Below are 13,774 nucleotides of genomic sequence, written 5' to 3'. Positions count from 1 at the left end.
TCCTGAAAAAGCAGAGCCAGTGACAAAGTCTTTGTCAGCAGAAGCTCCACTTCAGCTGGCCTGTGGCACCTGCTGCTCCTGCCTACAGGCTATGACCTCTGACCTCTCCTGCAAAGACTTCCTGGCCAGTGTGGTGCTTACCAATTAGCCTTGCCTAGAATCTCTGTCTGACCTTTTCCCAGGCAAACCTCCACTCTTTTCCTGGATAGTGTACTGGGAAATATTATACAATACTTGATATCAGTTATTTGCATTTAATTATAAACATATCCCTGCATGTTCTTAGAGCTGAATTTAAAGCAGAAATCACAGGGAGGTCGGGAGGTCTTCAGTGACCCAGCAAGGTATCACTCTCAGAAGGGAAAAAAATATTAAGGCTGGAGGGCACAATAGGTATAGAGTGAAATTAAATTAAATTAAAAATAGAATACACAGACATGAGTTGTTCTATGAAACGAATGTCTCAGTTATACACAACGAATCCCAGGGATTCTTTATCTGTGTATATAATATATATTTCTTCTTGTGGGACACAATTTAAAATTTTGCAATGTCTAAGAGAAATATATAAATTCAATTTTTTTTTTTTACTTTTTTATTCTTTAAGAGTTGACCACTCTTACCTTAGTGATATTCTAGATTAAATTATCAAAATTTCCTGACAATTGTAGTCAGGTATTAAAATTGTTAGAAGCCCTGCAGATTAACTAAGTGTTCTTAAACCAGTTATGGACTAGGGGAATTAGGGTTAAGGTTTACACTGATGTGATTCAGGCATTTGGTATCATTGATTTTCTTAAAGACAGATGCATCTGTACACTGTATTAGATTTTATATATATGTTCTAAATAGTTTAACCTCAGAAACTTACCCCTATTTAAGAATTACCATTTCAACTTCTTTTAGCACTGAGTTGAAATAGCGTCCTGTTTAATTCAGTTGACTGCAATGGCTTCCCAGTTAACTCGAAGTGAAAGCCGAAATCTTTCCTGTGGCTTAAAAATCCTGCATAAACTGGTTCCTGTTACCTTTCTTACATCCTTTCTCACTACTGCCCTGTATCACTCTGGTCTAGGCACACTGGCCATCTTGTTGTCCCTTGAATACACCAAGTAGGCTCCCACCCTAGAGCCTTTATTCTAACCGTACCTCCTTCAGGGACTCTATTCCTACAAATGCCCTCTTGAACCAAAACCAAACGAGGATACTTCAAGAAAATTACAGGCCAATGGTCCTAATGAATATAGATGCAAAAATCCTCAACAACAACATCTGATTTTCATAGACAAAAGAATGACAGAATCAATTTTTTTGTATTATTTATGGTATTGCTTGACTTTTTATAATGAATGTATATTTTTGTAATTTTTCCCGAAGTCAATAAAAAGTACATAGTAAAAGGGAAGAGGCATAGACAAGGTAAGCATGTCTGTGTACACGTGTAGGGGCAGTAGATAATGATTCACTGAAACCTTTAAACCATTTTAATAACCTTTAACACCTTAGTTTGGTTTTATAGCACTGAATTCATTGTGTTAATATGAGAGTCTGATAACATTTGGATGATTTCCCATCTTTCACTTGAATAAATACTTGGAACAAACTTCCTACTTTCAGGGAATTTTCATACTAGTGAAGGGAAGCAGACAATAAACAGGAAAATAAATACTATATTAAGAAATGATGCATATTATAAAGAAAATAAACAGTTAAGAGGTAAAGAGAATGATAGGCAGAGGTAGAGAGAGTGATGGTTGGGAAGGTGCAATTTTATACAGGATGGTTAGGATACAGATGGTCAAGGAGGACCTCTTTTAAAGTGACATCAAAGCAGAGACCTGAAGGGAGTGATGAATCAAGACATGCAGAAAGCTGTGGGAAGAGCATTCCAGGCAAATGGAAAAGAAAATCCTAATGCATCAGGATTGCATCGGGTGCCTATTTCTTCACAAGTCTGCTAACACTGAGTTTTTTCATTTTGACCAGTTTATTAGCTATATCTAAGTTTTAATATGGTCTTATTTTGCCTTCCTTTTTCATTTTCAATTAAAGTGTTGAGCCAAAACCTAGAAAATGTTCTAGATTTTTTTCTTTGGTGGATAAGGTAATAAATTCACTAAACGATCAAACATGCACACAACAAAATAGAAAAAGGTTATGAACAACTTTCCTAGATACGTTCTGTTCAACTCTTTAAAAAGTAGTCATATGTACTTGCAGTGCTAAGAAACATTTGTGTGGCACATTTTGTCCTGAGCAGAAGCTGAAAATAATACTTACTGATTATTTACCACATGCCAAGGATTGTTCTAAACCTGTGCAGTCAGGTAAGGTAGCCACTAGCTATACGTGACTATTTAAATATAACTTAAATTAACTTAAATTATAAATTCAGTTACACAGATAGATTAGCCACATTTTAAGTGCTCAATAGCTACATGTAGCGAGTGGCTAAATTATAGAGCAATTTCATCATCACAGAAAGGTCTAGAGTAAGCATTTTAATTCTTTCAACAACTGTAAAGCATAGTTATTAGTATTACTTATAGATGAGAAAAGTGAGACAGAGAGATTAAGCAACTCACACAATATCTATTATACACCCAGTGGAATTTAGACAATTAATCTACCTATATTTTTCCAGAAATAAAATAAGCCAATACTCAAATATTCTAACTTACTTAATTTTACATGGATATAGGAATTTTACCACTATGAAAGACAGTAGTTAAGAGTTTCTCAGACATGATACAAAATCACCTTCTAACATTGCTTCATGCTGTTTCAACTCCAGAATAAATGTCTGCCTTGAAAAGTGCAAATATTCAGTGGAATGTTGTCCTAATAAATGAAAGAGGTGAGGATGCTTTATTAGTTTATTATACTGTGGCATTAACTGGAGGTAACAATGTATTTTATAGGATATATGTTTTCTTATCTACATACTTGTGGATTTTTGAGTTATCAACTGGTAATGTCTTCTCTTTGGATTTTCTGGTGACATGAGATTTATAGCCGGAAACAGATTTTCCATGTTCATAACGGCTGTGAAGGAGTTAGGGGTACTGGAGTACTGCTAAATTCTCTCTTCATAGGAGATATCAGATCCTTTGTTATTAGACATAGGGATGAGCCCATAATCTTTGCAATTAAATTAATGACTTTCCTTGCTAAAAATTCATGCCAATTTTTAATTATCAACTAGCCAAACTCTAGAACTCTCTTTCATGATAATGTTTAGCTTCTTTCAAACCAATCTCTCACAAACTCAAATTCACTCTTTAAAGATTGACTTAACATGCTTTTGTCTTCCAAGTGCAAATGTACTATTACCCTATAGAGAAAAATGGGTTGTAATATATGAAATCTAAATCCAGACAAGATACGGTAATTCGAGGCACTTCCAACATATCACCATAGACTATTTAATTTTTTCCTAGATTATATTTACTGAGAGAATATGATCCTCCCCCCAACCCTTTTTTTTGGTTGTGGGAAACTTATTTCTATAGATTATTCTGCTTATGAAGTTAGATGTAGTTCTTCTGCGGTAGGATTATAGAAAAGGAAGCTGGAAAAAAACAGAAACACTACCAGGAGGCTGCCCAAATTGAAAACCCTATGGTTTAACTCACAGAAGAAAACATAGGTGGAATGCTCAAAAACAGAAATTTTTTTTTTTTGGATCTGTCTCCCAAGGCAAAAGAAACAAAAGCAAAAATAAACAAATGGGACCTAATTAAACTTAAAAGCTTTTGCACACCAACAGAAACCATCTACAAAACATAAAGACAACCTACTGAATGGTAGAAAATGTCTACAAATAATAGAACTGATAAGGGGTTAATATCCAAAATATATAAACAGCTCATATAGCTCAAAACCCAAAAATCAAGCAACCCCATTAAAAAATGGGCAGAAGACGTGAATAGACATTTTTTCAAAGAGGACATGTAGATGGCCAACAAGCACATGAAAAGATGCTCAACATCATGAATCATCAGAGAAATGCAAATTAAAACCACAATGAGATATCACCTCACACCTGTCAGAATGGCTATCATCAAAAAGACTACAAATAACACATGTTGGTGTGGATGTGAAGAAAAGGAATCCTTGTACACTGTTGGTTGGGATGTAAATTGGTGCAGCCACTGTGAAAAACGGTATGGATATTCCTCAAAAAACTAAAAAAAGCAAAAACAAAAACAAAAAACAAACAAAACCATATTCCACTCCTGGGTATTTATCCAAAAAACAAGAAGACTGATACGAAAAGATACATGCACCCTAATGTTCATAGCATTATTTACAATTGCCAAGATACTGAAGCAACCTAAGTGTCCATCAACAGAAGAAGGGATAAAGAAGATATGGTATAAATATACAATGGAATACTATTCAGTCATAAAAAAGAATCAAATTTTGCCATTTGCAACAACATGGATGGACTCAGGGTATTATGCTAATTGAAGTAAGTCAGAAAGAGAAAGACAAATACTATGTGATATCATTTATATGTGGAATCTAAAAAAGAAAACAAGCTAGTGAATTTAACAAAAAAGAAAGAGACTCGAGATATACAGAACAAACCAGTGGCTACCAGTGAGGAGAGGGATGGGGGAGGGACAAGATAGAGGTAGGGGATTAAGAGATACAACCTACTAGGTATAAAATAAATAAGCTACAAGAATATGCAGTACAACACAGGGAATATAGCCAATATTTTATAATAACTGTAAATGGAATATAACCTTTAATATTGTGAATCACTATGTTGTACACCTAAAACTTAAATATTATACATCAACTATACCTCAATAAAAATAAATTAAATCAAAATAAGAGAAACCAACTTTGGGGGCAAATCATCATCATCTGTCAGCTCAAAAAAGCTATCAATAACACTGATAACTGAAAGAAATGCTAATGTGCTTCAATCAGTTGAAACCAAACTGTCAAACCAAACTATCTACCAGGTATTGTTATCTTCCATAGCAAAATTGCCTTACAGCCAATTAGTTAATGCAATGAAAATGTTTGTGGCGAAGATGTCTATGGCAAAGAAGCTTAGAGTGAAGGTACCTAGAAATGGTAAATTTATTCACAGTAACGTGAATTATGATCACATATTCTAATGTTCTATCATTCTGATAATGATATATTGCAGGATGGGTAATTTTATTACTTCTCCCAGAAATATTTGCATGTTTTTCCATTTAACGCAAAAAAAAATATCAACTGTAGACTTGTAGGCTTAATAGGTAGTGGAAGGAAGGAATCTGGGGATGAGCAAGGATCCAGCTGCCATATTCCCCAAAATAACACCAAGGAGTCCATCTCCTATCCTGCCTTCACATTCTACACTACTCACTTTATTGCCTTCTCTGAATGGCAAAGACCTAACTGACTGTTTTTACAAAAGAACTACCATACAGAAGACTGATATAAGGAGGATGGACATTTTCACTCTGCCTTAAGGATTGTTCACATGAGAAAGAGGGAAATGAAGTGATTAACCCACTACCATGTAATTATCCTTTTTGTTAACAGAACCTTTCTCAGGAGCTTCTTCCTTCCCGCCTCTACTTCTCTTGTAGGCCCCAAGGATCAGAAAGTCATTACAGGGAGCCAAGCTAATGCGAGGTCAGAATCTGGGCAAGGGGCCTAAGATGAGCAGGGGGCACCAACAGACCATAAAGAAAGAGTTGGGTTTGATAAAAAGCCAACAGTCTGTTAAGCCAGAGGCTCCCTATGGACCTCTTAAGTCATGGAACATTCAACACTTATGAAGTCCTTACAGACTGGGGAATGGGGACTCAAAAATAAGAAGATAAAATATTTTCCTGTTTCTCAAAGCTTAGTGGAATAGCTCATCAGCCCAAGGCCAAAACCATAAAGAAGAATGGTTGGGCCCTGATAATCGATGAAGAGGAGTACTGATTGGTACTACAAGGGCATGGGGGAAAACAGCGCCTGAAAGCTTTTGCTTTTTATTGTACCTTACTCTTAGTGACATGGTCTTTGATACTGCTTACGATTTGTTTATCCAGTTTTACTTACAACCTCCCAGGTGTATTCAGGAAATTCCGTGGGGGTATTTAAAGCTGAGAATGGTACTCTCTCTAGTATTCTTTGGAATAGCCATCTCTGCCACTAATTTTTTTTTTTTTAAGTCAAATGTGTTCTATTTTTTAAAGGATAATATATTTTCCTCCTTTTATCCTGCAGCCTCCAACTCATTTCACAAAATGCGAAGCTTTCTTCATTATGTTGCATACCGGCTGCAAGAAATGTCATCAGAATTGCAAAGTTATCCAGTGTCTTGTGACTGTTTTGCAGTATTTACCCAAGACTCCTTGCAGATCTATCCATGAATAAATTTTGCATGCTCTATAAAGCTAACTGCATTCTCAGATATTGCCATTCACAGTTTTATGAGATATTGTAAGAAGTGGATGTTTTCCCTGTCATATATATGCCCTTGTTGATTCTAGAGTATTTTACTGCAGAAAACAGCTAAATGGGAATAAAAACAGCACGTAAACCAAGCAGTTGCCAGCAGGGAATGACAGGCTTAATTACTGCTGGCTGTGGTCCTTTCAACAAAAGAGATAACCTTTGTATCATTAAGAACACACCTACACATATTAATTCTTTCCAACACCAATCACGTCTAAAATGCAAAACAGTTAACCATCCTTCCCAGTTCTATCAAATCTATGATCCTTTTACTTCCAGTCTCGCTCTGGGAGACAGCTCAGGTTTTATGTTTAAGCTCAGCGCTAATGCCTCTCTCATCAGCACTCTTGACTCATAGAAATGACCAGGAGCCATTGCTATGTTAGTACAGGGCCCATCAGTGCGCCGAAACTGGCTTGCTTCCCAGATGCTCCTGCCATCTGTTGGAAACATCACCCAGTAGAAACAGAAGGTAGTCTAAAACATGCACTTTTCCTCATATCTTTGAAAAAGTATGCTTATCATGCTTTAATAATTAGCCATGTAAACAGGTTTTAAATCATGGCCTCAGATACTAAAATAAACATCGCTTGTTGTTTTGTTTGTTTCTTCCCTGCTGTAGGGAAGCTCTGCCTCATGATGTATTTAAAGAAAGCGTCAATCTCTGTCTCCCAGCTCCATAAGATACAACATTATCCATTAAAAGAATAAGTCATAGGAAGGAAAATGCAAAATGAGAGAATATTTTTTGCAGAAGGAAGAGGTCAATCAAGAGAGAAGGAATGAAAGGAAAAGGAGTTTGTGAGCAAGACAGGAACTATTTTATTTCTCTTACCCCATGGTACAGAGCTCTTGGAAAAAGTCATTTTCAGAATTTAGATGTGTATCATAAGGAATAGTCGATTCAGTATCATGCAGATACACTTAATAAACGGAGTTTTTTCAGCACTCATATTCTGAACCATAGAAGATATAAATTGTATTAGGCTTCACCCCTGCCCCCAATATGCTAAAAGGATGCAAATAATCAGAGCCCTAGACCAGCTGTTCTCAAATTTTAGTGTGTATCAGAATCAGCAGAGATTGCTCGGTCCACTGCAGAGTTTTTTCATTCAGTAGGGGTCCCAAGAGTTTAGATTTCTGACAAGTTCCCAGGTGAAGCCAAAACTGCTCTTCTATACTATAAAGCATGAAAAGAAACATAGTGAAAATTCAGAGATGAGAAAGACATAAGCAGGCAGAAACAGAAAGCCTCTGAGGATTAGTGTCTTAGAGCTGAATGGGATGTTAGTGTTAGTTGTCTCTAAATGCAACTCCCCCTAATTAACAAGTTATAAAACTGAAGCCCTTGAGATCCCCTGACTTGCTTAGAGTCACTTAGTGGGTCAGTCCAAAACAGGGGCAGGTAAAAACCTTGGCTGCTTTTACCATGACTCCGAGAAACAAAAACATACCAAAATTTATATGCTGATTGCACTATCTCTGGATGTTTTCCCATTAGAAAAATTTAGGACAATGCACAAAGCATAGGGGGGCGGGGAAAGAGCCTGACCCCTGACCCCTGGAAGGTCATGTTCCTTTACACAAGGGAAGAATAAGTGTCCTAAGTAGGTCCATTCACCTGGTGAGGAGAGTGATGCAGAGGGGGATTTGGCAGAGAGAGATGCTAATGGATTGGATTCATCCACCATTTTTAGTGTCTCTCTCAATTTGGTCCGCCTTTTCACAGCAAACTGCAAAAGGGCAAAACCCCATTTCTGCTGTAAATCGCACAGGGCCTGGTGCTCTGACTGTCCCAAAGAGCTGCAATAATCTTCCCAACAGCAATCAAGTCCCATCTTAGTGCAGGATGCTGATGCTGAATGAGATGGCCAGGGAGCACCCATGTCATCCTGCAGAAGTGCCCAGGGCGTCTTTATAAAAGTCATTTTCCTAAAAGATAGACTACCAAGATGTTGCTGCTTTTAATAGTAAAATGCTTGCTGCCTATAAACCCTGAAGGTGTGGTATGTGGATTAGTAAAACCTTGTTGAATGCCTCTAGCATTGCAAAGTAAGTAATTCCCTCTTGTTACTAACACAAGGATTCATTTACATGGGAGGAATACCTTAACAGTCAAGGCTCATTTTTCCACTAATCAACCATTACTTAAATTTTGGTTCTACCTGAACCACTCGCCCCTCATGTAACTTCGAACAGCAAAGGCTGAGTAAATGCAGTCATAAAATTTCACCTCACTGTGCAGCTCTCAGGCGGGCCGAGCAAACCCAATGACAAGAAACGGGCAGAAGACTGTGGCAGAGGCTACCGTAGTTCAGCCATATCCTAAGTTGTTTCCATTTGAGAACACTTAAACGTTGGAGACGTAATGAGCCCTCGTTGCTGCTTGCTATTTCTGGGTAGTTCTGAGAGGCCCAGGCTCTCCAAGGGCACATCGTGGTCACACTAACGGCTCTCAAAGGCAGGGTATTGCCCTGTCTGGCAGGGCCTGTGGAGAAAACGGCAGGGCACCTCTTGCCCCCCAGGGTGCCCAGATCATCACAAAACCGTCTGTGGTCCTGGCCATTTGCCTATGCAGAGAAGGGCACTGGAGCAGAGGCCAGGTGCTGGGGGTCAGCCCAAGGCATGGGTTTAATGAAAGGCAGCTGGAAGCCACATCAAACAGCAGCTTGAGTCCACAAAGCCGCTCAGCAAGGTAACTTGGAGGGCATCTGTCTCAATCCTTTCCCCTGATGCCTAGCCCTCGATATGCCCAGAGAAAACTCCTTGCAGCATTTAAAACTATTTACTGCCTACCTCTCACGTTGCCTTCAAACAACTCTGAAACTGTAACACAGGGCTCATCTCTCTCCTCTCCTGGGTGTCCACAGGGCAGGTGTCCAAGCCACCCCACACACTGAGGAAGGCAGAGCATGCCTTCCGAAGCTCTGGTTGAGCGGAGACAAAACTGTTCACGTGTCACCCCTGTGCTGAAGTCAAGCTCCGGAGCCAAATGGTCCACTCGCCTGCGGCTGCTTTTCAGAGTCACTCTATGGCCTGAACTGCTCGGGAGATGGAGCATTTAAACATGGGTCTTACACACACTGCCGAATACCCAAATATAAGAGTTTGTGTCACATTTCATGGACGAATTGAAAGCCATTATGTACCTTTAAAAATACATTAAATTAATTGTTTCCTCTATCTGCCCAATTCTATAATTAAGTCTTTTAAAGGGAAACATTTTCAAGTGATTTTTAGACCATTGAGTAAAGCATATTTTATGCATGGGCAGATTTCCAGTTTGCCACCAAGGGAAGGAAGCAAAATAAAATATACTCAAAACAATATACAAGGCACTCTCAAGACCAAAATTATAGTAACTCAGATTTAGCCAGATATTGCTTCTAGAACGTGGAATGGGTTAGATGTTAAACTAGTATCAAGATGAGCTAAAACCAGACTTTCAGGCTTAAACAGCTCTCCCCTACCATATTGTTCCCAAGGAGAAGAGAACACTTAACTTACGCCAAGGATTCATCAGCCCCATATCCAAGCTACCCAGGCCCTGAAGAAGATTCATTCAGTGTACCGAGAAACTCCTTCTCATGTATCAAGCAGAATTTATTCGCAGCTTATTTGACTGATCTGCATTCTTATTTATATGTTCTCAGTGTGCCTCTACGTGATTCATCTATTCCTGAAGTGAACATTAATTAAGCACCCCTAATGCGCAGATGATTGGACTACAGGCCGTGAGAGATGCAAAGAATCATCACATTATTAGTTCCAAGAGTAGGAATGTGTCTTATCACATAGATAGATGAGGATATATGTGCCCACCATCTCCTGGCCAGGTCCTGCTGGCTGGGGTCATACTGCACCTCCCATCTCCCTGCCTCCAGTGGTCCTGTGATGTCCTCCCCCTCTGCCTCTTCTTCTCAGAGTACTGTTTCTGGGGTTTTCCCTTCTCTCCCTCCAAGTTCCTTAGCCCCTGCTGTTTTGAGAAACCAGATGTTATTAAGTAAATAAAGGATATACTAAGGCCAGGGACTCGGTGTCAGCTCACTAAATATTTGGTGGATGAATGAATGAATAGGCGAATGAGGGAAATAGAGGCTCTATTATGAGTGATTTCGTGGTCTAAATGAGATACGTAATATCAATGCATATATTTAAGAAGACCAGAAAAAAGTGATGCATCATAAGGAATTATTGCACAAGCGAATTAGGGAGAAAACCGTAAGATCAAATTCAATTTAATACTGCAGTCTGGAGTTACTGCAGGCAACACTCATTTTGAGATGTGACACACACTGTCACCATCTAGCACTTCAAACCATCAAGACATGATTTAGATCAAGAACAGCAGAGAAGTTTAGGCACTCAAGCTCTCAAGTTGGAATGGCTGGATTCATACTGCCTTCGATGCTTACTGGTTGTAGGAACTTGGGCAAAGTAGTAACTCCAGTTTTCTGTTCCTCAGGTTCACACTTGTAAATAATGGCACCTACTGCATAAAGACATGGTGAGGATGAAGTAAGATGATCCATGCCAAGCACTTAGATCAACAATTTCTCAATAAATATTAGCCATTATTGTTACTGCAAAATACTCTACATGGGTAATATCTCACACAGGGAAACAAAGAGACTCTTCCAGTGCCTTGTTAAAAGTGTACATTCATCTTCCTTGGTTTCCTGAAGTTTTATGCTTCTCTCCAAGTCCTTCCTGAGCAAAGGTTGTCTGGTTAATGAACACAAATTTACAGAGCTATGTACTAAACCTGACGCAGGTACAGTGAACCAGCCAGCAACACAAAGATCCTGAGGGAAGTGTTGTTTGTACAGAGGAAGAGAATTTGGGGAACATATTACACACTGGGATATGGAAGAAAACCCCCAGAGATCCTGTGTGAATATGAAACAATTAGATTTAGCACTTACTGAAGTTGCTTTCAATCACCCAGATAAGCCGCCATCGCAAAGTTTCAAGTGAGAAAGTTAAAAATGTAAGATTTATGTGTTAACTTTTGAGCTAGGGTCTCATACTCTAGAGGGAAACCTCACCTCTCTTTTTGGGAGAAGAAATTAATGTATGTTTGTTAAGTACTGTGATAATGTAAATTACAATCATGCCTCTCAACCAAAAGAGTATTCATTCCAAGTGGTGATGGTGAGTAAAATCTCTGTAGAGGGCTATCATTTTCAACTCAATGGGTTTCACTAAGGCTGAAAGCTTTACATTAAAGTAAGCCAAAGGCAAATTCAGAAAATGATTTTAAAGAATTTATTTTAAAATGGATGAAATAACAATAGATGAAGTAATAATAGTTTCATAAATCTGTCTTGATAGAAAACTAGCTAATTTACCACTTTTCAAATGGGAAAAAAATTGGAAACTGTCCAGCGCACATATAGCATTTTTTCCTTCTAAAAATTAAAAATGGGTGAAGCTACTTTTCATAAAAGCAGAAGAAAAAAAATTTCAGACTGAGAGCAAAGCCTTCAAGCTTGAATCTAAAAGGAACTTTAATCCCAAAACAATTGAGAATGATTTTAAAATATTTTAATCATTCCTACTTTCAACAATGGGAACCTGCTCCAATGCCAAAAGGAAAAAAGTAGCTAATATGATTTTGTTCCTGTCTCCAAAGTGATAATTTTTCAAGCACTCTAGAAGAGTTAAATGAGGGCTGTTACAGAATCTCACACAGGATGATCAACAATATAAATGCAGAAAAGAATCTCATAATTACTGAAGGAAACTTCCAGCTGTGGGCAATTAAAGATTTTTACATATTAACAATGCAACTCTTCCAAACGTGGGAAAAAAACAAGCAATTCACAGAACTTACAACTTCAGTGAAAACAATAATGTAATCAAACTTCTGACCCAGAGACTTCATGAAGTAGCTGTGCTGAATTCTCAGATGCCCTTGACTCTGGATCAAATGCCACATAAACTCAAACATCATTCTGAGTACGAGAATGGTTAAGTTTTCATAAGCACAGAACATTTAAAAATGTTGACTGCTTACAGGAGTCCAAAAGTAATGGTGGGAGATTTTCCACTCTCCTCCCCCCAATTCACAAGTAGGTGAGGAAACAGATTCCCTAGGTAAACTATTCTTGCCCTATGTGCCTCAGGCTAAAAATTTCATTTCCCTTCTTTTCTTTATGGCAGTACTCCCCATTTAAGTGACTAATAAAGCAAGCACTTTTTCTGAGTTCTTTTATTTTTTTTACCCAGTTACTCTTGAACACTGTAAAATAAAAGCTGTAATAATTCTAAACATTTGCAGGCTTAAGCTGCAAATAATAAAAGTCCAAAATTCATGATCTGGGCACAGTTATTTTGAAGGAATATCCATGTATATTATGAGTAGCTTTCAATGGACAATTTCTCTGTATATATAAGTGTAACGGGGTCCCAAATCCACTCACACCACAATTTATATAGGTCCCTTAATTAGTCAATGAACAACCTACTTTTCTTACTGAGCCCCTACTGGCTGGCTCGAAAATTTAGTTCAGAGAGCTATTCAATTTAAAATACATTTTGTCCATTCTTTAAAAAAACCCTTTAAAATAATATTGTTTCATCTATTTTAAAGTGTTCTAGATTTCGCCCCCTCATCAGCGCTGCTGGGCATGTCTGAGGTACAGGGGATAGATGAGGGCTGTGGCTTAAAACCTTCTTGTGAAAAGAAGAGGATGCTTCCTCAGGCAGTCCTTTGTTCCTCTCAAATCTGGGGCAATGGTAGGTAGTGGTATTGCTTCCTTCTCTTGGCTTGGTTGGGGCCTGGTTTTGGTCAAGGGGACCTAACCTGGGCTCTCATGTGTACAGAGACTCACAAAGTCTTGGACAAACCTCCATTTCATCTCCCAACTGAGTGTTCAACTCGCTACCTTGCCTATATGATCACATTGCTCTTAACCAAGGCAGGCTCCATGACAGTCCTGTTGCTTTCAACTCAGCTGTATTCCTGGACACACTCGGGGAGTAAGAACACATGGGTCCCTGCCACAGCCTACAGAAACAGAAAGGCCTTGGAGATTCCCTCTCCAGAGCCACCTCAGTTACCTGTCATGAGGCAGTCTAGACTCTCCCTCCCACCATCCCATGCGAGTGGAAAGAGACTTCCTCTATCCTGCTTCTCCTGGACTTCAGCTCCATGGTTAGGCCTTAAGGGCAATGATAAGGAGGGGTATTCTCTCTACACCTTGGGAGATGTCTACAGTCTGTCACTTAACTTTAAGATAAGTCACTTAACCTCTTCTAATCCTTTGTCTCTCTTTGTAGAAGGAACAGAGTAATACACGTTCTTTCT

Source organism: Eubalaena glacialis, chromosome 4 (assembly GCF_028564815.1).
Source record: "Eubalaena glacialis isolate mEubGla1 chromosome 4, mEubGla1.1.hap2.+ XY, whole genome shotgun sequence".
NCBI classification, from domain to species: Eukaryota; Metazoa; Chordata; class Mammalia; order Artiodactyla; family Balaenidae; genus Eubalaena; species Eubalaena glacialis.
This window is presented reverse-complemented; position numbering follows the sequence as displayed.